Source organism: Panulirus ornatus, chromosome 21 (genome assembly GCF_036320965.1).
Source record: "Panulirus ornatus isolate Po-2019 chromosome 21, ASM3632096v1, whole genome shotgun sequence".
In the NCBI taxonomy this organism is placed as follows: domain Eukaryota; kingdom Metazoa; phylum Arthropoda; class Malacostraca; order Decapoda; family Palinuridae; genus Panulirus; species Panulirus ornatus.
The window spans coordinates 16,920,620-16,945,381 of NC_092244.1; the positions used below are offsets into that span (position 1 = coordinate 16,920,620).

At 49.3% G+C, this 24,762-nt stretch overlaps 1 protein-coding gene across 1 annotated transcript in view; it reads left to right on the forward strand.

Moving 5' to 3' along the window:
- Positions 1-24,762, forward strand: part of ct (homeobox protein, cut) — a 676,428-nt gene that overhangs the window by 368,395 nt on the left and 283,271 nt on the right.

Consider the following 24,762-nt stretch of genomic DNA (forward strand, 5'->3'; position numbering starts at 1 on the left):
AATTCTGCCCGTTTAACCCTAGGGTGCACCGGAATGTTTTCATGCGATCAGCTGTTACGCGCAGATGGTGCTGATGATTGTGTGGGTTGTGGCATGGGGGTGGGTTGGGGAGGGAGGGAGGGGGGTATTACAAGTGGGTGGTGTTGGTAAGGGGGTGTGTAGGTTGTGGTAGAGGTGTGTGGGTGGGTGTCAGGGTGGTGGTGAGGGAGTGCGGGTAATGATGGTACGGTAGAGGTGTGTGGGTAGTGGTACGGTGCAGGTACGGAGCGTGGGTGGTGGTGGTGAGGAGTGCGTGGGTGGTGGTGGAAGGGTAAAAGCAGGGATGCGGGTCGTGGTAGGATGCTAACATGGTTGTGGATAATGGAAGGGTGTTGGCAGAGGTGTGCGTGGTGGCAGATGAGTTGGTAGTAACAGAAGGCTAATGAGGAGTAGGCTCTGACAGCTGAGGTTGGAAGTACAACGGCAGTCAGGGGAGAGGGTATCTGGCACGGGTTTCATTGGTGTCACAACGTTAGCATTTCATGTGGTTGTTGGCAGGGTAACGGCGGTGGTGGGGGGGAGTGGTTGGCAGGATGACGGTAATGGTAAGAGTGTTGGTAACGTTGGTAACGAGTATACGCCCATGGGAGAGTTCTGGTAAGTGGTAATCTGCGATGACAGGATGCCAGCCGGGTGATAAGTGATGTGCTGGTAATGGTGTACACTGTAGGTGGAGGAAACGTGGTTCTACGGGTGCAGATGGTGGAAGGGTGGTGTCGTCAGGGGGCGAGGGGCAGTGGCAAAGCGAAGGTTGTGGGTGCGGTACATACCAGAGTGTTGGCAGGAGTTGTGGGCACTGGGAGGTTGTTCATAAGGACGTGAGTAGCAACGTAGTGGTCGAGCGAGTCTTGGTGGCAGAGAGGCCGTGGTAGAGGCTCGGATGGTAGCAGTACTGGATGACATATAGGTGGTGGCAGTGTTGGTAAGGGTGTGGATGGTGGTAGGATAATATCAACGGCGCGGATGGTGGGAATGGTGTTGGCAGGGATGAAAATGCTGAATATGCATGATTGCAATGCAAATGCTGGTAAGGGTGTGAGGGTGGCGGAAGATGTGATGATGGGTGGTTGGCAGCGGTGCGTGGGTTTGGTCAGGGATGTGGTAGGGCGGTGGAAGGATAAGTGGTTATGGAATGGGGATGGGCAGAGTGGCGGCGGTGGCAGGATGTGTAGCAGTGACGGTATTCATGATGGCTTAGCTGCCTCAGACCAAATAATGGTGATGGTAGTGTCAAGGTGGCGGTGATGGTTTTCGTGATGGATATCAGCTCTGACGGTGGTGATGGTTGTGAAGATGATGGTACGACTAACGATGATTCAGATGGAAAGAAAAAAACGAAAAAAAGGACCATTTGTCCTGTGATGAGGCTATCCGCCAATCTTATATTCTAACACTAACCAGATTTCTAGTAGCAGTGCTCATGCAGTGAGTATGGTTGTATACTGTGGCAGTGTGATGGTGGTGGCCGTCGGGAAATAGTGATGTGGTTCGGGTGAGTTATCTTTTTATTTTAGAGATGATGTTTGCATCCGTTGGGGGGGAAAGGGGGGCCGGGAGAGAGATGGAGAACGACAAACGTGGTCAAACTGGACTAACGTTGCTTGATGAGGAGGAATGGAAGGTTGTCGGTGAAATGTGTGCAGTGAAGGAGCCACGGCATGAGGACCAGTGACTTCAAACAGTGAGGAGAGAGAGAGAGAGAGAGAGAGAGAGAGAGAGAGAGAGAGAGAGAGAGAGAGAGAGAGAGAGAGAGAGAGAGGGGGGGGGGACTCAGTAAAAGATGTCAGAGCAAAACAGCCCGGGGTGTATCTGTGGAGGGAAGACCTTGGCGTTACCTGGCGTAGACTTCGGAGGTCTTTCTGCCCCCCTTGTCACAGCTCGGGGCTGAGCCCAAGCTGCTGAGTTGGGGCGTTGGTCGACCAAACTGTTGGCAGCTGCAGCCCTCAGGTCCACCTAACCACAACAACCTGGCTGGCTTAAAAGATCTATGCGGCTCATTAACTAACCGTAGCGGAGTCTGACGAACAACAGACGCATCGCTTTGCGCACGTGGATCAATAACAAAAAGCAAAATAACTAATAAGTGGAAGAAAAATGATTATAGTAACAGAATGGAAAATACAAAATGAGAAAAAAAGAGTCCAAATTCCAATAATCACTAATACATTGTACAAATGATCACGCTTCTATTTACTCTCTCGGAAAGAAAAAAAAAACTATATACAAGTCTAGCATTAATGTTTGTCCATAGCACCTTCAGGGCCCGTAATTCCGTCTAATACCACCACCACTTCAAGGCTATCAAAACTCAATTCGATCAACCATTATCGGAATCGATAGTCATTTGTTTTATGCCGCTGGGAGCCCCCTGATTGGTGGGTTTAGTCTACAATCATCCAATGAACGTAAGCACCTGAGCCACCTGTCTCATCTAAAAATATTCAGGCGATGCAAGATGTAAGTGGTGCTACACTGGATAATGGTAATCATTTCTAGTTATCAATATATCTAAGTCGCGTATACAAGTGCGTAAATATTTCAGGAGTGAGCAAATTGCTAGGCGGCGCGGACGCCGCCATAACCCTGCTACTTTCGGGAGGTCGGACCCAGTGAACATCAACTACCAAATGCATTCTTCACACACAAAGATCCTCATCCACCGATGGCAACCAGCCCCATTTATAAGCATCAGTATTCAGTATACGAATGTAGTCTTGGAGGTGTAATGTCTGTACACGGCATACGGACGGCTGGTAGCGGGGCCTGTAAAACTGGGAAACAAATGAACGCGTCAAAACGAACAGAAAACGGTATAAGCAGATAGGAGAGGGAGCCGTGGCGACATTAGGCCATCCTTCCATTACCGCCGCTCCATGTGATAAATGTCCCCGTTGGCTGGAATAATAAAAGTCCACTGTATAAATCACCACACCGCACTATGTTTTGAGCCACTCAAGATAGCCCGTGCAAACCTCATTACACACACACACATCCTCCCCTCTTTAGCTATCTCCCAATCTGTTTGTTCTTAAATCAGAATTTCGTGGGACCTTTCCTCCCTTGGTGTACTTCGTGTCGCTATGGCTGTGGGTCTGCATGTGATAATGCTCTTCAATATTAAAAAAAGACATTTAGTGGTATGAATCTTGTATCCTGTTTTCCGCTTTTAAAAGAATAATACCCCAACCATCTCGTTAAAAATCAGGCACAATATATATATATATATATATATATATATATATATATATATATATATATATATATATATATATATACTTTATATATTTTTAAGCCAGAATTCCAACGCTTTTGTCGAGCGGGAGGCGCCGGGCCGTTAGCGATGCGCAACTGGGCCGAAGCAGGAAGAATCGATGACAGAAGCCTTCCCTGAGGAGCCCCGGCGGGTGTGAATATGCAGCGTTGGTATCCTGTTCCCACACCAGATACCGGATCCAACACTCTGGTTTATGCTGCACGTACTGGAGGGAGAGAGAGAGAGAGAGAGAGAGAGAGAGAGAGAGAGAGAGAGAGAGAGAGAGAGAGAGAGAGAGAGAGAGAGAGAGAGAGTGTGTGTAGGTGTTTGGTGTAATCGTTTCCAGCGAGTTGTTTGTGGATCATCTATAATACAGTGTGTTAGTCCTCTATGGCGCTTAATTAACTGTAGTTCCGTGATGTATTAATGGGAGTAGTGTTATGATAATTCGATAATTATAATGCCCCTGCCGGGCTCTATATAATTCAGACGCCGAAATGAGAGCCCGTGAAATGAACACTGTACTTCCATACATTATTTGATGCTGTAAATTCTTTTTTTTGCCCTTTTTTTATATATATAAATTTGTCACATTGCACTTTATGGCTTTGGCAATTATCCAAACTGGATTCGTTTTGTGATCACTGGGCAGGAAGCGAGAGCAAGAGAGAGAGAGAGAGAACTAACCCCTTAGTGTTTACCGTCGCCATCCTCCTCGGCGCTGATAACTACTACACTTGAGCCTCTAAGAAGAAAAAGAAAAAAAAAATGATTACGCTTTTGGACATCAAACGAGAAATCAACTCGACCTCAACCCAGACACACTTACGGACAGGACCTACCGACCTCCTGAAGACATTCGGACACTCGAGTAGGCAAATCCTGGACAATACAGACGGCCGAAGGGGGAAAAAAAAAAGAAATAGGATAACCCAACTTTGCAAAAACAACCATTAAATACTCCCCAGAGGAGGAAGAACCCGGGAAAAACAGAATCATCATTTCCTCAGACTTCGACACATCCTTAACTCTGTTTATGTTGAGACAGAACATGGGGTCTGGCACTCCCGGGGATAATATCCACTTTTTCTCCCCTTTTCCCCTTTATTTTTTTAAAAGAAAATGGGAGGAGGGGGTGAGTAGGCAGTAGTAGTAGTAGTAGTAGTAGTAGTAGTAGTAGGGGGGAGGAACACGTCAAGTTCCCTTTATAAGTGGTGATTCGTCCGAGATTATTCTTTTCTATTTTTCTTAAGAAACTGATGAAGGGGCAGGGAAACGTTTCCTTGATGCATCATAGTGGTAATAGCTCCAAGAGTTCTGGGTGTGACATAGTGTGTGTGTGTGTGTGTGTGTGTGTGTGTGTCGGTTGGCTGGCTGGCCGGCTAGCTGGCCGGAGGGGGTCGTCCTCAAGAGCCAGGCTGGTCGTACCTGTATGACCTGTGCGTCTCTACACACACACACACACACACACACACACACACACACACACATCTCGCACCTCAGATGAACAAGACTGACTGACTCTGTTCTTAACCCTAGTGCCAGATACGCCTTTTTTTTTTCTTTTTTAATACATCGACCCTAAACACGAGCCTACCCCCTCCTCATACCCTCTACTCTTCCCCCAAAAGTTTTTACCAGGATTATGGATAGGGGAAACGGGGGGGGGGGGGTTAGGTTAGCTTGAGAGAGAGAGAGAGAGAGAGAGAGAGAGAGAGAGAGAGAGAGAGAGAGAGAGAGAGAGAGAGAGAGAGAGAGAGAGAGAGAGGTGTAAAGGGGTAGAAAGAGGAGGGGGGGTCATCGTCCTCCTCCTCCTCCTCCCTCCTCCTCATAGTCGTTGGAGCCAGCCATTAATGAATCACCACGCTTGCCAATCCCGCTCTACATCAAGAAGCTAAAAAAAGAAAATATACATACACACTACAGCGCTCGAAGGTGAAAATTTGGATCTGCAATTCAAATGTTGTACGAGATAGCCCTCAACACGGAATATTGAATTGAAATGTGACAGGGAAAGTCTTATTGCTGGATAGAGGAACATGATGGATGTTATCTGTTCTAAGTTACACACACCTCTCTCTCTCTCTCTCTCTCTCTCTCTCTCTCTCTCTCTCTCTCTCTCTCTCTCTCTCATCCCAGTCCTCTTTCTTTGGAGTTTAGGGTAAAGTGTGTATGGTTCCTTTTATGCAAATAACACTAAAAATTCTGTCGGATCAATCCTCCTGGGAGGGTCTAAGAACCATGGTATTGCATTAGTGTTGCCTCCATAAAAAACCCGGGCTTCGAAGAGAATGGGGGAAGGGGGGTCTCCCTCTCTCCCCGGTGCTGCTGCTGCTGCCACCTCCCGGCTAAAAAGTGAATTATTGGAACAGATTTTTGTTCAGGGGGGTGTGAGTGGGTTCACACTGTGGTTTTCCCCTACCCTCCTTCCCTCTCAGTGACTCTTAACACCGTCACTGCTTGCCCTTCGTGGCTTTTAAATACAAGGGGAGGCGATGCTGCTCCCAAGTCACGCTGGGAGTAAAAAAAAAAAAAATATGCGCGAAGCTTTCGTTATGCGCAAGAGTACAATAACTGTGTTGGTTCCCAGTGGTGGAGCTCGTGTATCGCGTTTCTTGAAAAGTGCTCACCCACAAAAGATGCCGATTGGCGGATTAGTCGCCGTGTCCGAATTCTGCCCCGGGCCTGGTGATGGGGGTGGCAGAAACGCCCGCTACGTTTCCCTAACTTGCATTACGACCTTTTGTGAAGCAACACATTAAACGTTAAAACAACGCCTGTTAAGGGTGGACAACCGCATAAATCTTAATATGCAAATGGAGGCCACCCATCGAAGCAGAAGTCAAGTCAAGTCGAGTCGCACCGTTTCCGACACCAGATTAAAAGGGTTGGGTCCATTACTGGAGGATGGGGGAGTCAGTTGGGCGGATGCATGGTTGCCGCATGTCGGCTGACGGATGGAGGAGGAGGAGGAGGAGGAGGTCTGGTCTGGCCTCTGAACAAGATGACACGTTTCCCCCCTCAAACATAACACACAACTCTACGCATTCGACGCTTTTAAAGATAGAAAGTTATTCAGGGGGTTGTAGCTATTCTTGGCGTCTGCTGGAGGGTAATTTTAGAGAACTCACATATCTTCTTTCTTCCTTCTTTTTTTTTTTTCTTCTTTTTTAACCGCGTGGCCGAGAATTGTGAGGGATTTCAAGGCATCATGGGTAATATGACTGATCGGGGAAGATGGCTTAGATGAAAGTCAAGGTTACCAGGGCTCTGTGTGGGGGCGGGGATGGGGGATGGGAGTTGAGGGGGGAGGACAAGTATAGCGGTGGAGAAGAGCTGATGGAGGTGGCAGTGGTGGTGCCGGTGGTGGTTGTGGGATACATGAGGGATGGTGGTGGCTGTGGGATATGATGGGGGATGGTGGTGGTGGTGGGGTATGATGGGGGATGGTGGTGGTGGTGGGGTATGATGAGGGATGGTGGTGGTGGTGGTGTTGGAGAAGGTTGGGCTGACGATATTGGGGGGGGACGGAGGTTTAGGGGTAGTTTTGGTGAAGAGTGGGTGGTTGTTTAGGGGTAATTTTGGTAAGGAGTGGGTGGTGGTAAGTGGTGTTCAGTGGTGTGTGGCAGTGAAGGGTGGATGGTGATGGCGAGGGGTGGGTGGTGGTGAGGAGTGGGTGTTGGTGAAGGGTGGGTGGTGGGGAAGGATGGGTGCTGGTGAGGGATGGCTGATGGTGAAGGTAGTGTAGGGCGGACGGTGATGAGGGGTGGGTGATGGTGAAGGTAGTGTGGGGTGTATGGTGGTGGGGGGGGGGAGATGTAGATTAGTGGGTGGTGTCGAGGGGTGGGTCATTGGTGGGCATGACTGGTTTTAGTGGGGAGGGCCGGAGGTGCTGGCGGTGGGAGAAGAGGGGGTTAACGAGTGGTGATGGTGGTGAGGAGGGGCGATGGTGGTAATCGTGGTGGTGGTGGAGACGAGGGACGAGAGTTATAGTAGTGGTGAGTGAGTGGAGATATAATGGTGGGGAGAGGACGGGGGTGATGTGGGAGGCGAGGGACAGGGATAGTGGTGGTGAAGGAAAAGGGGTGGTGATAAAGGAAGGGGCCGAAGTGGAGGAGGTTTGGTGTGGGGACTGGAGGTGGCAATGGTGGGGACTGGAGATGGTAGTGGTGGAGGGGGAGAGGGAGTCTTGGTGGTGATAGTGAGGGGTGTGTTAATAATAGTGAGAAGCAGGATGTTGCAGTGATGGGGATCGTACTGACAGTGATGGTGAGGTTGTGATGACCAGGGTGGTAGGGTGGTGATGGTTGGGGAAGGTCTGTGCTGGAGATGGTGGCAATGGATGATGGTGGAGTGGGTTGGGGGAACATTTGAAGGGCGTGAGTTGGGGAGAGAAACCGAGTACCCATCACTACCAAGTTAACAGGATCACGTGGGTCATCGTCAACTGGGTCGTCATGACCACGTGGGCCGTTATCATCACACGGGTCGTTATCATCACACGGGTCGTTATCATCACATAGTTCGTTATCATCACACGGGTCGTTATCATCACACTGGTCGTTATCATCACACGGGTCATTATCATCACACGGGTCGTTATCATCACATAGGTCGTTATCATCACACGGGTCGTTATCATCACACGGGTCATTATCATCACACGGGTCGTTATCATCACACGGGTCGTTATCATCACACTGGTCGTTATCATCACACGGGTCATTATCATCACACGGGTCGTTATCATCACACTGGTCGTTATCATCACACGGGTCGTTATCATCACACGGGTCGTTATCATCACACGGGTCATTATCATCACACGGGTTGTTATCATCACACGGGTCGTTATCATCACACGGGTCGTTATCATCACACGGGTCGTTATCATCACACTGGTCGTTATCATCACACGGGTCGTTATCATCACATAGGTCGTTATCATCACACGGGTCGTTATCATCACACTGGTCGTTATCATCACACGGGTCATTATCATCACACGGGTCGTTATCATCACACGGGTCGTTATCATCACACGGGTCATTATCATCACACGGTTCTTCATCAGCACATGGACGTGGTGATGGGTACGGGGTCACGCGGGGGAAAGGTAAGATATTCTCATCTTAAAAACAAGTGTAACTGGAGCCAGGGGGGGGGGGGGGGGACCGTCAACAGTCTACACTACAAATACATCACATTACGAATCATCCCCTTGAATACGATGGTACGACCCTTGAATACGACGGTACGACCCTTGAATACGACGGTACGACCCTTGAGTACGACGGTACGACCCTTGAATACGACGGTACGACCCTTGAGTACAACGGGGCGACCCTTGAGTACAACGGGGCGACCCTTGAGTACGACGGCACGACCCTTTAATACGACGGCACGACCCTTTGATACGACGGTACGACCCTTGAATACGACGGTACGACCCTTGAATACGACGGTACGACCCTTGAGTACGACGGTACGACCCTTGAATACGACAGTACGACCCTTGAATGCGACGGTACGACCCTTGAGTACGACGGTACGGCCCTTGAATACGACGGTACGACCCTTGAATACGACGGTACGACCCTTGAGTACGACGATACGACCCTTGAATACGACGGTACGACCCTTGAGTACAACGGTACGACCCTTGAATACGACGGTACGACCCTTGAATACGACGGTACGACCCTTGAGTACAACGGGGCGACCCTTGAGTACAACGGGGCGACCCTTGAGTACGACGGCACGACCCTTTAATACGACGGCACGACCCTTTAATACGACGGTACGACCCTTGAATACGACTGTACGACCCTTGAATACGACGGTACGACCCTTGAGTACGACGGTACGGCCCTTGAATACGACGGTACGACCCTTGAATACGACGGTACGACCCTTGAGTACGACGATACGACCCTTGAATACGACGGTACGACCCTTGAGTACAACGGTACGACCCTTGAATACGACGGTATGACCCTTGAATACGACGGTACGGCCCTTGAATACGACGGTACGACCCTTGAGTACAACGGTACGACCCTTGAGTACGACGGTACGACCCTTGAGTACGACGGTGCGACCCTTGAATACGACGGTACGGCCCTTGAATACGACGGTACGACCCTTGAATACAACGGTACGACCCTTGAGTACGACGGTGCTACCCTTGAGTACAACGGTACGACCCTTGAGTACAACAGTTCGACACTTAAGTACAACGGTACGACCTTGAGTACGACTGTACGACCCTTGAGCACAACGGTACGACCCTTGAGTACAACGGTTCGACCCTTAAGTAAAACGGGACGACTCGAGTACAAAGGTTCGACCCTTGAATACAACGGTACGACCCTTGAGCACAACGGTACGACCCTAGAGCACAACGGTACGACCCTTGACTCCTTTGGCCTGGAACTTACGGTGTCAGGTCAAAGGCTCGAGCTATCACAACCGAGCATCGCACTGTCTTGCTCAAGGGTCAGACCCTTGTACTCTGAGGTCGTCCCGACCTGCTCAAGGGTCAGACCCTCGTACTCAGAGGTCGTCTCGTCCTGCTCAAGGGTCAGACCCTCGTACTGAGAGGTCGTCCCGTCCCGCTCCAGGGTCCTGGCGATATTCTCAAGTAGTAACTTGGCTTCGTCGATCTCTCTAACAACCTCATCAAAATTACAACCCTAAGCGGTCTCCACAAACATAACCCCCACCGCTACAACCTATCCTAGCCACGCCAGTCACCATCCCTCCAAAATCACCTCCCTGACACAACAACAACCACAACCACCACAACCCCAGCTACACGACCAACCATCATCACTCTCCTAGTCACAAGACCCACCACCACCATCCTCCCAGTGACAAGACCCCACCATCACCACGCTTCTCACCACACGACAAACCACTACCACCACCCTCCTAGCTATACAACCAACCACCACCACCACCCTCACCAGCCACACGACCCACCACCGACGCTATCACCACCACACGCTGTACCACCCCACTCCCCTGAACACTCCCCACCACCACAAACATAACCACCGCCGCCGCCGCCACCACCACCACCACAACCGCCGAAGCAATTGAGTCAATCACAGAGCAGAAGGATCGGCCAAGTGACTGATTGAAGTGGGTTCAGATCTCCTCCTCGATGGGGGTGAGTCGTTATTGAAACTCCTGCTGGCCGCCTGTTGATGCTGTTTTGTTTCGTCCCGTCCAGCTGGAAGGGATAGGGACCAGGCAAGGCAAGTCTTATTCGAACCTCACACACATCAAAGGCTCGTGGGACTTCAGCACGAAGCGGGTGTATTACGAACGTAAACATTCGCCTGATAACGTTATACGAACGAGGACAGAACGTACGATAAAGCGAGAGAGAGAGAAAAAAAAAAGAGGGGAAGAAAGAAAGAAAGAAAGAGGGAGAGACAGAGCGAGGGAGGGAGGGAGGGAGAGATCGGTCACAGGATGAAAGAGAAGCTTCCCTAACATCACGCGACTGGTTCATTGATAGTGTTGAATGATCGTAAGGAGGGGTAATTGCCATCGATGCGTCCCCTCTTAAAAGAATATGAGGGTAGTGCTGGGCAGACCTGAAATATACCCCGTGACATGATCGCCATCCAAACCCCGTGTTGACCCCCTTCCTCTTGCCCGCTCGCCCCTTTCGAACGCAACAGCACGAACGTTTTTTTTAAGTCTTAAAGGGTTCGATCCTTGAGTACTCTGAGTGCAACAGTACGAACGTTTAAGCCTTAACGATACGACCCTTGAGCACGACGCGAGGGTACGACACCTTGTGTGTGTGTGTGTGGATCTACCCAACACAATAAAGGTCAGACCAAAGGCCAAGGCCATGACACTGAAGGTACGTACGTACCTTGGTGATCAAGGACCCCAACCGCTGTGTGTTCGACGGGGGTTCACCCTCCAGCCACGGAGGGGTCAGGCAAACCATAAAAATAGATACAGGATACGGTGCTCGCATCAACAGGTGGGGTGGGGAGGAGGTGGAGGTGGTCACACACGTATGAATGGCCAGCGAAACACATCGCTTCCAACAAGCGTTCGCATTAAGTGAAGTCTGAATGGATGACGTCAAGACTGTTATAGAGATGGGTGGGTGCAAAGGGGGGGGGGGGTGAAGGGGGAAGGTAGGGAGGGGGCTGTTCCAAACCTTCTGTTATCAACGATACTTTTTTTTCAAGCTCATGATGTGGCTATAGGGAGGGAGGGAGAGAGAGAGAGAGAGAGAGAGAGAGGCAAGATGATGTAAATACCGATCGTAAATATTCACTGGATCCCATTAGACGTCTTACCCCCCCTGTGCCAACACCACCCTGAGGGAGGGCATGAGGGTATATGATTTCTCATTCACGGTCTCCACCGAAACCAACCCCCACTTCCCCCAAAGACCATAAACCGGTCATGAGAAATACTAAATATTCGGTAAATAAATAAACCTGCGAGTCCACCCCTTCCACCCACCCACACCCGCCACCTCTTCCACCATGGCAGTGGGAGAGAGAGAGAGAGAGAGAGAGAGAGAGAGAGAGAGAGAGAGAGAGAGAGAGAGAGAGGTGAGGAAGGGAGCGTGTGGGTGCTTATCAGAGGTTTACATCACAATGTGAGTTTTAAGATTGAAAGGCCTGAAACAGGATCCAAACCCCCTCTCAGTCCTAGGGGCCTAATATGGGTGAGGCAGCTTATAAAAATATATATGAGGGTTACTTGGTGGTGGATGCTCGGGTAACCGATATGTAGATACAGGAGCGCACACACACACACACACACACACACACACACACACACACAGAAGGACAAGAGTGGGGTGGGGTGGGTGCTGCTCGGTGCTCCCAGTGGAGGGTGGGTGGTGGGTGGGTGTCTGGTTCAACCACTGCAGGAAAGCACAACACTTGACTTCCTTCTGTGAATGGCCAACAATACGGTACGGGTGTATAACCGAAACCAGTTTTGTTTTTCGGGCGAAAACTGCTGAATTTATGCCCCCCTCCGCACCAAAGTTATCCCATTTGGTCCTTTTTTAACCTATAAAACTGTTGCAGGAAAATTACAAGCAAAAAGAAAAAAAAAAAAAAAAAACGGGCGTAATACTCTATGTGCTTTTGGGCTGAAAACGTCTCCTTTTATTTCGTGGTCAAATTCCTTCATTTCTTTTTCCGAAAGATTTGTTTTTTTTAGCGTCTCTATTTTACCGACTTCAAGGAATGATAATGAAAAAAAAAGATATCGAATAAAAAATGTCCGCGAGACATAACAGCCATAAACGTAGCGATCTCCCTAAGATTGTGTATTACATACCAAAAGACCACGAATGCCGACCATCACGGCAAGGAGACCTTTCGCATGATCATGCCCCCCGAGATCTACCAAATCCTCGAGACACTAAAGAAATAATAATAATGATAAAAAAAAATATGGCCCCCGCCAACAAATCCTGGGAAAAATCTAAAATCCCGTGAAATTCTAGACAAGGGCGCAGATGTTGGGGGGGTCACACGTCATGAAGGACGAGGCAGATGAAGACGTGGAAGAGGAAGAGGAGGAGTAGGAGGAGGTAGAGCAGGAAATGTATAATGTGAAAGGAGTCAATCCTGGCAGAATAGAAGGATATCAGGTCACCCGTGGTGCCAAAGGGGTTAAGAAGGGCAGGGCCCAAAGGAAGACCAGCGGAGGAGATCTTGTTAGTTTGTTTATTTTTATTGGTGGCGTAGGGAGGACGCCCGCCCACCCGCCCCCGCCGACCCTCAGCTCGGCTGGTGGTGGCGGTTGATGATGGTGATGGTGGTGGTGGTGGTAGGTGTCCTCAAGTCAGCCATGTCTTCCTGTGGACGATTTCTTCGAGAATCCTAAGGCCACTGTTCGTAAATTCCGCATTCATCTTTTCTTTTTTTTTTTTTTTAATTCTCGCTCAGAAGAGTTTCCGTATCTGCCACACACACAGTTAGTCGCCATGATCTAACTCGGTCCTTACATCTCGTTAGTTTGCATGGTCCTACCGGGGTAGTTTTACCCTTTAGTTTACATGAACTAACGCGGTATTACCCGTTACTCTACGTCATCTTCCACGGCCACTTGTTCACTAGGTTTCTAGGTCGCGTTGTGTCACACTCGCTTTCTTTCTCTCGTGTGTATGATCATGAGTTATTCTTCTGTTTTCCAACGTTCGAACCGAGTTCCAGGCCACGTTCCTTCCACTGCCTACGGCGTGGCAAGGGACTTACGACCGTGCACACGGTACCTCTGGTCCGCGGCATTCTGTTCTAAAAGTGACTCCCTTAATTGTTCTATTTACATATTAAGAGTCATCCGTTCCTGCCTCTTGCTTCCATGTTAGGACCAAATTATGTCTGAGTGTCAGTAATTCTTCCTTTTAATCATCTAATATGATAACCTTGACTGATGAAGATGTGTTCAACCGGATCCCTTGCCTCACAGCGTTTATTCTCGAGTTCTTTTATTAATGGTTGGGTTGGGTGGCAGAGGAGAGGTTAGACAGTTGTAGAGTGTAGAGATACGTGGCTTAGCTACACTGTAGAGTGTAACGTTGTCATCCTTTTTCCGTACATGTCCCCCTTCCTCTAATTCCTTAGTATCCCAATAACCCAACAGTAAAGCGCCCCATTTCTTCAATAAGGCTCCTCCTCTTCCTTCATAAAAATGTCTCCCTTCTTTCTCCTCACCCGGCGTCCCTCTTCCTCTCCTCTATACCAGCAATCTTCCCTTTCCATATCAACGGCCATCCTTCCTTCAAAGGATCCTCTTTTCCACTCTACAGTAGTGATCCCTTCTCCCCCTCCTCCTCCTCCTTTAGTGCTCCCACTACACGAGATCCCCTCCCCCACCTCAGTATGTGCCTCCTTCCCACTACGCAAGATCCCTCCCCTCAATAAACGCCGCTCCACCCCCCAATAAGTATCCCTTCTTCCTCTGAATAAAAGTCATCCTTCCTCTTCCAGAGATGTACCCTTCCCCCGCTATATAAAACCTCTCCCTCCTCCTCCTCCTCTTCCTCTTGAGGTGCCCCTTCCCCCAGCAAGACAGGAGAGCCTTCCTTCCTCCTCTAGAAATATCCCTTCCACAACATAGGGAACCCACATTCCTCCTCCAGTAGGATTCCCAGCTATATAAGAGCCCGCCTCCCTCCTGCAGAAGCAACCCCTTCCCCCTTAACCCACTATATAAGAGCCTGCCTTCCTCCTCCAGAAGTGCCCCCTCTCCACCTTCCTCCTCCCCCTTAACACTGTGTAGTTGGGGGAGCAAACAGCTTTTTAACGGCACTAGCGAACACCCAAGACCTTCGATAACACAGTTTCATACATGCCGATGGTCCAACTTTTGCAATTAAAACTCTCATCAATGCTTTCACTTCCCTGCGGAGGTCATAATTAATCTTTACGCCCCCCCTGATGAAAGGTAATTTGGGGGGTGAGAGAGGAGGAGAAAAGCTTGAGTGAATGAAGGAAGAGAGAGAGAGAGAGAGAGAGAGAGAGAGAGAGAGAGAGAGAGAGAGAGAGAGAGAGAGAGAGAGACTCTCTTTCTCTCTACACCGACCAGTAAAACACTGCCTTAAGGACCATCCATAACAAACACCATTACTGTGCACTGAAGTGTTTCTCAGCTTCCGTTTTCTGTGTCATACATTCATTAGCCCCTCACGCCCCCTCCCCCCCCCCTAGCCAAACAAACATAAACAGCCACACTAAGTCACCACTCCTTCGCCATGTCAGCCCCGGGTAGTCTCAGGCTCTTGTCTTATTCAAGGACCTGTGTCCAACAACTCATGCTGGCTTCCTCCTCATCCTCCTCCTCATCCTCCTTTTTGCTCTTTTTCTTCTTCCTGTTTCCCATTCTTTCCATTTTCTGCTTGTTACATTCCTCCTGCTCTGTTCTTTCTACCAATATATCTTCTTCTTTACATAATTTTTCTACTTCCTCTCCTTCTTAATCCTTCTTGTTCCTATTTCCCTTCTTCACATCCCTGTCTTCCTCATTATTCAGCCATTTTCTCTCTCTTCTTCACATTCTTCTCCATAGTCACCCTCTTCTCTTTCTTCATTTTCTTCATAGTATTCGTCCTCTTCACATTGTTTTCCTTCTTAAAATTCTTCCCCTTCTCTTTTCTTATGTATTTCTCTTCGCCGTCTCATCTGTACCTCATCCCCCCCTCACCGTTTGTTCCTCATCCCATCTCATCGTCTGTTCCTCATCTCCCCAATCACAGTCTGTCCCTCATCCCCCCTCACCGTCTGTTTCTCATCCCACCTCATCGTCTGTTCCTCATCCCCCCCTTACAGTCTGTTCCTCATCCCTCTCTCACCGTCTGTTCCTCATCTCCCCTCGCCGTCTGCTCCTCATCCCCCTCACCTTCCTCACAGTCCAGGGGTTCAGGTAGTGATCCCCCGAGTCTTACAGGCGTCGTGCACTAAGCCATCTCTTCCTTCTTCACACGTACTTAATATCATGCTCTTCTCGCCATCATTCCTTCCCCACGTAAAGTAAACCAACCTCTCACCCTCCCTCCCCCTCTCTCTTGAACCCCCAAACCCCCCCAATCCTCACCTCCACCTCTCCATAAGCCTCATCTGGACCCCTATAGCCGCCCTCCCCCACCCTTAACCCTTCTTAAGGCCCACACCCCCCTCCCTTCCCACCCCTTCCTCCTCTTCGACCTCCCCTAGACCCCCCTCCCCCTCTCCCCACACCCTCCAATGTCCGTGTCGGGGTAAGTCGGTCCGTCCCCTCTTGATGATCGCCAGGCCTCATGGCAGAAAGATGAACATTCCGGTCGTGGCCTGATCACAGTAGACGGTAGACTATTTAAGCGAACACACACACACACACACACACACACACACACACACACACACACACACACACAGGGCTGTTCAAACTTTTGGAGGAGGGAGGAACAAGGTTACATAGGCAGTTTATTTGGCGAGGATATCTTGTGGAATTCAACTAGTAAACGCACAATATATAAGTACAATCTGGCTGTAGGAAAAGACAAAAAAAAAAAAGGAGGTACGCTTTTCCCCGTGACAGACGATGGGGTTTTCGTACCATGTGTGAAGCTAATCAACCAGCTGATGCAGGTTTACTTAGCCAGTAGATGCATGCTTCTCTACCCAGTAGATTAAGCACATCTAAGCTAGCAAATCTAAAGTTATTTGGCTCAAAGGTCTTTTCTTATCTAAGCTGTTCATCGGAGATTTCTCAGCCAAGATATGAAAGTGGAGGAAGTCAGCAATTGTAAAGTTATTTTGCCAGGGAGTGTGGACTTGGCATAATCTGTCCACACAATGTGTTAAGCTGTTAGAACGTTGGGCCATTTGCTAACAGCTCCAGATAATTGAATTACTTAGCTTAAGCTAAATAAATATCCATGTGGACTAACTCACTCAATAGGTAGTCAATAAGACTCTCTCTCTCTCTCTCTCTCTCTCTCTCTCTCTCTCTCTCTCTCTCTCTCTCTCTCTCTCTCTCGGTATAGCCTGCCATCGGAAGTTACTGTGGTCAGAATCTAACTTCTAAAGTTAATATAGCGGCATCTTGTCTATAATTTCCAAGTTCAAGCCATGTATAGGCAACTCTTAGATACTCCTGCCACTTGGTAGAGAAGCCTTTCAACAGCTACTTTTTCTAAGTAAGTCACTCGATAACAGAATCTCTCTAACGATAGGTTTTTCGGTGGAAAGGTTCTTGAAGGTACTTCCTAACTTGACATGTGGCGTACAACGTCAGAATGACGAACGACTTCAAAGAATTAGGTCTTCACCTCGAAGACAGTTCAAAATGTTGGGTTTCGACACGAGTGGAGTCTAAGGCCAGATCATCCATCCTCACGGAGTGGCGTTCCAGGTTCGCTCGCTGGTGGTAAGAAAGAATTATCCCTCAAGCGACATTACCTAGAAGCTAATAGCTAAATGAAATAAGCTCGGTTCAGTAGCTCCTAGAGCTAAGTCGCAGTTAGCATGTCGTCTACACTGTCTGAACCGTAAGTCTCGACAATAAGATACTATCTGGACAGTGTCTATGGCTAGGACCATTCCACGAGTAGATAGATAACCTCCCCCCTTTTTTTGTGTGTGTACTCAGTGGCACGTAATCAGAGTTCGTCTCCCACAGTCTCTCTGGCCTACCAGACCTCCCTTTGCTACCCATCATCCCATCCCTCCCTCACTCCCTTAAACTAATCTCCCCCTTGTCCCCTCCCTCCCTCCCTCCCTCCCTCCCCTCTTCCCACTTTTCTGCCACCAACCGCCGGGCCACCGCGCCTGTTCTAACCCTTCCTCGCCATAGATCATTCATTATAAGTGACTTTTGATCCTCACCAAAAGGGATGGATTCAAATCGTATTCAGACTAGAATGAAAAGGATCCCACGCCATAATCTGAAGAGCTCGACGCCAGATGGAAATGTGTTTGGTTTTGTCATCTATGGAGGCTTTCTTTTTTTTTTTCCTTGGGGGGGGGGATGGGATGGGATGGGTGGGAAGTTGGATAAGGTCTATGGTATTTAGAATAGTGACGTGAATATGAGGGTATGAGAGGCCACGTTAGCTTGCTCCAAGGACAGACGGTGGGGTTCGACGTGGCGGCGGCGTTGTTGGGGGGGGGGGGGGGGTGATTGTTTCGTATGTATCTGGGGCACAAGACACCGGAAACAGCCCCTACTAAACTGAGGTGTCTCTCTTGGAGAGTGATGGCAAATACATTCCAACCCCTTGAGCAAGATCGAGCGATCCTTGAGCACGACAGCACGACCCTTGAGCACGACGACACGACCCTTGAGCACGATGGCACGACCCTAGAGCACCACGGTGCGACCCTACGGTATGACTGCCCGTTCTATTTTCTTAGGATCAAGTCACAATCCGGGCTATCATATTCAATGGTCGTGTCGTCGTGCTCAGGGGTCGTAGCATCGTGTTCGAGTGTCCTTACTATCGAACTCAAGGGTTATACAGTCGTGCTCATGGGTCGTACTGTCGTGCTCAAGGGTTATACAATCGTGCTCAAGGGTCAAACACTCGTGCTCAAGGGGTTAATGTCTAAAAATGTATCTGTTATCTTTTCCTCTTGTTCATATTTGCATCCCCTTTATCACTCAAATCTCGCCTTTGACATTGCTACTACTCCCTCCTTATCTCAAGACAGTGCTAACGTCCCTTGCTTCTATCTCGACTATTTCTCCCCTTACCAAACTCTCTCTCTCTCTCTCTCTCTCTCTCTCTCTCTCTCTCTCTCTCTCTCTCTCTCTCTCTCTCTCTCACACACACACACATCTGACTGTACGTAGCACCGACACTCGCTCTTTTTTTTTTTCTTAATATTCCCTGGAGGATCATTTACCAAGAGCCATTAGGGAATCAGGCCATCTCTGTGTCTCTAACGCAGCCTGAGACTCGAGTGTATATCAGCTCACTTGTTGTATGTATACATGAGGAGGGTTTTTGTCCCGTTCTGCACCATCCTCCACACATGGGGGTCCGGTCGAGATGGATCCTTCCATCAAGGGGCTGGATTACCTTAACGATCGATACGCATACTATTATTATGTTTCTCTCTCTCGCAGGAGGACAAGGTAAGGAGGAGGTAGGAGTTGCCCGGTGGTTCTCGAGTCCCAGATTAAGCTGAGGAGGAGGAGGAGGAGTGTGCCCCAGTGTGAACTCTTCTTAATGACATGGGTCACCTCTAAGATCTAAGCGTTTAGGAGATGATTTCTCCTTCTACAGAATTAGTGAATCAAGGAGAAATATTCGTGGACGTTAGTCTTTGAATCATTACTGTTTTAAGAGGCATCATCTTACGAATCTCTACGCTCTATGTGGGAGGAACAAACCCTCTCTCTTTATGTCACTGATCCTCGAGATCAATGGCTTCGTTAATAAATCCTACTTGCCCTGATTAGGGTGGTTGCTTGGTTAACGGGTGCAGTTATACTACACCCACATTAACTATAAAGGGCTTGGGATACACTACAGGGTGGGTTAGGATCCATATAAGTGTGGGTAATTCTGTAAAAGGAACGTCACAGAGATAGGCTGAGGACACCCATCGATTTCATACGGACGTTAAGTGTGCACATATCTAGGGTGTGACGAGAGAGCTGGCTGCAAAAAGGTCATCTACATATCATCCTCCACTAAGGGCGTGGCACACATTACGCTACACATGGTCCTCTGTGTGTGTGTGTGTGTGTGTGTGTGTGTGTGTGTGTGTGTGTGTGTGTATGGGTGTAATTAGCTACTTGTACTGTACGGGGAGGGAGTTCTGCATTCGTGGGACCCCCATTTCTTGAACTTTCTCTACTCTGTGTGTGTGTGTGTGTGTGTGTGTGTGTGTGACATACCGTTCATATATACTTCGATGCACCTGAACGTCCCATTCGGTACTTAACTCGCTGCCACTTATAACACGCACAGCCCGGGGGGCGTATGAATGTATACGGTGGGTGAGGCATCATCAGTCAGCCGGTTCCGCACCCTGAGTGACAATGTGCAGATCGCGCTCGCCGTTGCCCCTCAACGGTGCCAGTCTTAAGATGATATTCTGACGGGGAGCAACGGGGGTTAAAAAAAAAAAAGAAGAAAATACACGAGATCCAAGAATTTCCGAGTTATTAGACAAAGAGACATCAAAGGCAAAATCTGTCATGATACGGTTGTGAGTCTGGGAACCCCTGACGCTTCTAATATTTCCTGATATTTATCTGATGCCCCGAACAAGCGGCTTAGAAGGGGTTGAGCAGCCGCCGAAAACCTCAGTGGTTTTTGTTTCGTATTTGGGAAGTGGAGGGTTGTGGAGTGGAGGGGGTTGGGGTGTGGGAGATTCAGTGATGGGAGGGTTGGGGAAGGAGGGTGAGGTGGGTGGGGTGCTGGTAGGATGATTGAGGTGTTGGGTGTGGTGTGGTGGGGGGGGGGGGGAGGACAGCGGGTTTAAGAGTTGTGGTTGGGGAAGGGTTTAGCTCATAAGTCTGTGGCCGTGAGGATAAGGGAAGTGACGGGTGTATGGCGGAGCGGAGGCTTATGCCCGGTGGTGGGGGTGGACAGGCGTGGAGCTCTGTGCCCGCTGTGGGGCTGTGCGGGAGGCGATGAGGGCAGAGGAGGGAGATGAAGGGGCTATGGGGGATAGGGAAGAAATGGAGGGTTGTGGGGGACGAGGAAGGGTTGGAGGATCGTGGGGGAGGAGGAAGAGTTGGAGGGCTGTGGGGTAATATTGTAGGTGGGAGGGGGAAGAGTTATAAAGTAATAGCAGACAGGATGGAGAGATAAAGGGATGCTGATATGGAGGAGGGTTTTGTGGAGGGTTGTGGCTAAAGAGGGGAAGACACTGAGGGTTGAGATTGGGAGGAGGGGGAAATGTGAGGAGTTGTGGTAGGAGAGATGGCCAGATATCGGGCTGTGGTTGGAAGGAGGGGCTGTTGAAGTGTTGTGGTTGGAAGGAGGGCGAGATGTCTGGATGTGGTTGGAAGGAATGGGTATTGAAGTGTTGTGGTTGGAAGGAGGGCGAGATGTCGAGATGTGGTTGGAAGGAGGGGCTGTTGAAGTGTTGTGGTGGGAAGGGATGCCAAAGCCGGACATCAGGCTGTGGTTGGATGGAGGAAGGGATTCAGTGTTGTGGTTGGAAAGATAGCGAGATATCAGGCTTTGGCTAGGAGGAGGTACTGAAGTTTTGTGGTTGAAGAGAAGGCGAGATATCGGGCTGTGGTTGGAAGGAAGGTTGTGCTTGTAACCAGAGACAGAGAGCTGTGGTTCAGGAAAAAGAAAAAAAAAAGAATATATTTGTGGCTGGATGGGTGTCACAGCAGAGACAAGGGCGTGTAGGAGGGTGGGGTAAGAGAAGACAATGTTTACTGAGTAAGATTAGCAGCAGCAGTAGCAGTAAACAGCAGCAGCATCAGTAGCAGCGGCAGCAGCAGAAGGGCTTGTGAGGTGGAAAATGAAATGTTGTCCAGGAAAAGGAAAATTAATTGTTGTAGGAGAGAAGCTACGGTGAGGGTTGTCTTTAACGTTTTAGCCAAGGGACTTGCGGGAGAATCATGTTTACAGTGCTGAGAGCAGGAGGCAAAGGGGTAGTATATTTGTTGTGATTAAGGGGGCCACTGAGTTGTGGGGATGCTGTGAGGAAGGAGAGAGAGAGAGAGAGAGAGAGAGAGAGAGAGAGAGAGAGAGAGAGAGAGAGAGAGAGAGAGAGAGAGAGAGAGAGAGAGAGAGAGGTTGTATCAACTGTTGTGAGTGGAGAGAGGGCACGGATTGAATAAAGTGGTACTTATGAGAGGAGGGGGAAGGAGAGAAGTGTGTTGAGTGTTGTGAGGGACGAGTAAGAGAGAGAGAGAGAGAGAGAGAGAGAGAGAGAGAGAGAGAGAGAGAGAGAGAGAGAGAGAGAGAGAGGCACAGGCTTGTCCATATCGTTATGAATAAGGGGAGAGGGAGAGGGAGGGGCCACAGGCTTGTACATAGTGTTGTGAAAGAGGGTAGGGGGGGGGGCACAGGCTTGTAGATATTGTTATGAATTAGGAGAGGAGGGGGTGGGGGCGGCCAGAGACTTGTATACAGTGTTGTGAATTAGGGGGAGGAGGGGGAGGAGGGGGAGGAGGAGGAGGGGGAGGAGGAGGAGGGGGAGGAGGGGGGGGGGGGGGCACAGGCTCGTATATAGTGTCGTGATTAAGGAGAGAGGTTAGGGTACAGCATACGTCCTGTGCTTGAGGAGAACGTACCTGGGCTTCGTGAACTGGATGTGGGAGAAGCATAAGGATGGGAGAGGCAAAGAAACTCTACGTATGGGTCACACACTTCGCCCCCTCCCCCAAGCGTGGTGATTCCTTTACTATCCCCCCCTACGACACAGATCACCACCACAACTGAATACGTCGAAGCGACTATGATCATCTACGTTCTGTCCATACGTTGTCTGCACGGCGCAACTGATAGCATCCAGTTTTGGCTGCCTCCCCTCAGGTCTCTACTACAACTTACAGCGGGGACTTAAGGGGCAAACTACTTTATTAAGTATGAGAAGGAGAGAGAGAGAGAGAGAGAGAGAGAGAGAGAGAGAGAGAGAGAGAGAGAGAGAGAGAGAGAGAGAGAGAGAGAGAGAGAGAGAGAGGAGAAAGAAGGGGAGGGTCTGTGTGTGCGTGTGTGTATGTGTGTGGGGGGGGGTGGACAGCATGGACGAACTAAACAAAGGGCCAAGTGGCACTGGCCAGGCACCCTCGCCTTTATAAAGCGATGATGGGTGTCGCATAGCCGGAGCCTCGCAGCGACAACGAATGGCAATAATTGGTTATAAAAATGGATCAATTGTGTCAAATTCCGTGTGTGTGTGTGTGTGTGTGTGTGTGTGTGTGTGTGTGTGTGTGTGTGTGTGTGTGTGTGGGTTGCACGTTATGTGTTCATTTTAATAACACTGATCTTTTTTCTCTCTCTCTCTTTTCATGTACAAAAGTTGGAAGTGTGAATTTCAATAAAATCACCGGAGTACTGTTGCTTCATACAATTAATCTCAGAGAGAGAGAGAGAGAGAGAGAGAGAGAGAGAGAGAGAGAGAGAGAGAGAGAGAGAGAGAGAGAGAGCATGCACGCACCAAGGTACGACCCTTGAGCGCCACAGTCGAACAACCCACGCTATTACGTACCCAAACACCACATAGGGAAAAGGTCGTACCGTCGTGCTGTAAGGGAGGGAGGGGAGAGGGTGGGTAGTCGTACTGCCGTGCGCTCTGTCTCTCAAGGTCCTCAGCGTCGTGCTCGAGGGGCGAACGCCTGTACCATAATAATGATAACAGGTCACCCTTGGATTCTACGATGAAAGGAGGGAGGTGTTGGGTGTGTGTGTGTGTGTGTGTGTGTGTGTGTGTGTGAGACTGCAAAAACTGTGTGTACAAAGGTTCATTTGAAGAAAGCTTTTGTTACTGCATATGACAGTCATTACTGTTCGCTTTTTGGTCTCCAGTTCGCAAGTCTCTGTTACCCATTACTTATCCCGAGTTCCGCATGGCAAAACACACCCCCGCCACAAGATATATACGTCTGAAATTATTTGCCTGAAGTCAACGTCAAGTCGAGGGCTTCCCCCCAAGGGCTAACGGTGAATTCATCTTCCAACATGCATTACACGGTCGCGAAAAATCCAAATTCACATATTAATAGCGACCATCAGTCAACTGCAGTCTCTGGCGGTACCTGGCATCTGGCAGTAATTTGCATATGGCACTGTGGCATTATATAACATTTTGACAGCACCCCAGTGTCACCTGATCCCGGCCGGGCCAAAGAGAAAAAAATCCACGCTCTCATTTACATACTTGGACACCGTGTGACCAGGAAGGTTCTGTTCTTTTGAATTTTGAGTTGATTTTGCCGCCAACACTACTGGGCTATTGTTGTTATGACAAATATTTAACTCTGTGTGTGTGTGTGTGTGTGTGTGTGTGTGTGTGTGTGTGTGTGTGTGTGTGCTTTGTCCAACGACCTCAGGAGAGGATTCACTTGTCTTGCGAGGTAATTAATCCCGCCCCCCCTCCTCCTCCTCCCCCCCCCCCTTAAGAGATTTTTCAGCAAAGGATCAAAATCACGTTCTGCCTATTTTCCACATTGCCTTAATTATTTAATTTATGCATTTTCGCTGCTATTGTAAAAAGTTACACAGGAACTTGTAATTAGCCCAGTGCCTATGAACGGAAAGTGATATTCGACATCCTAACATAGAGCAACGGGAGGACGGTGGAATACCTAAAAACTCACACACACACACACACACACACACACACACACACACACACACACACACCAGGCTTAAGGAAGATCTAGACCCCCCCCCACCATCGTCGCTACAGGAGAGAGGGTTCAGTGGCTAATATACTGGGATGTCCCTCTCAAGTCTTCGATGACACCGCGAAGAGGGCGATGTCCCATACTCCTACGTCACAGGTCATATTACTCTCCTCACATCACAGTGTGGAAGTCAGGATAAGATCGCAATCAACGTTCTCGTCACTGTGCAGATGGAGACGAAATGCATGGAGGTTTAAAAGGTCTTGGTTCCTAAGACAGAGAAGTCAGTATCTACCAGCTGTATACGTTTATCCGAAATCCTTTAAGGACAATGGAACGACCCTTGAGTACGAAGGCGCGACCCTTGATTAAGGTACGACCCTTGGGCATGAAGGCCTGGCCTCTGACTTGATCCTTCAGAAGGGTCAAGGTCATGGACTTAGGGGGGCCAATCTTACTCAAGGGTCGTACCCCTCGTGCTGAAGGGCTACCTACCGTTCGTACCCAGAGGCTGTACCGTCGTTCTCAACAGGGTCTAGTACTGATCTCAAGGAGCATGAACGACGCTTGTCATCATACTGCAAGACGAGACAGGCGGCTGCGCCCTCAGCACCGACTGTGACTCGAACAACAACTCTGGACACGGCTACTCCCAGCGA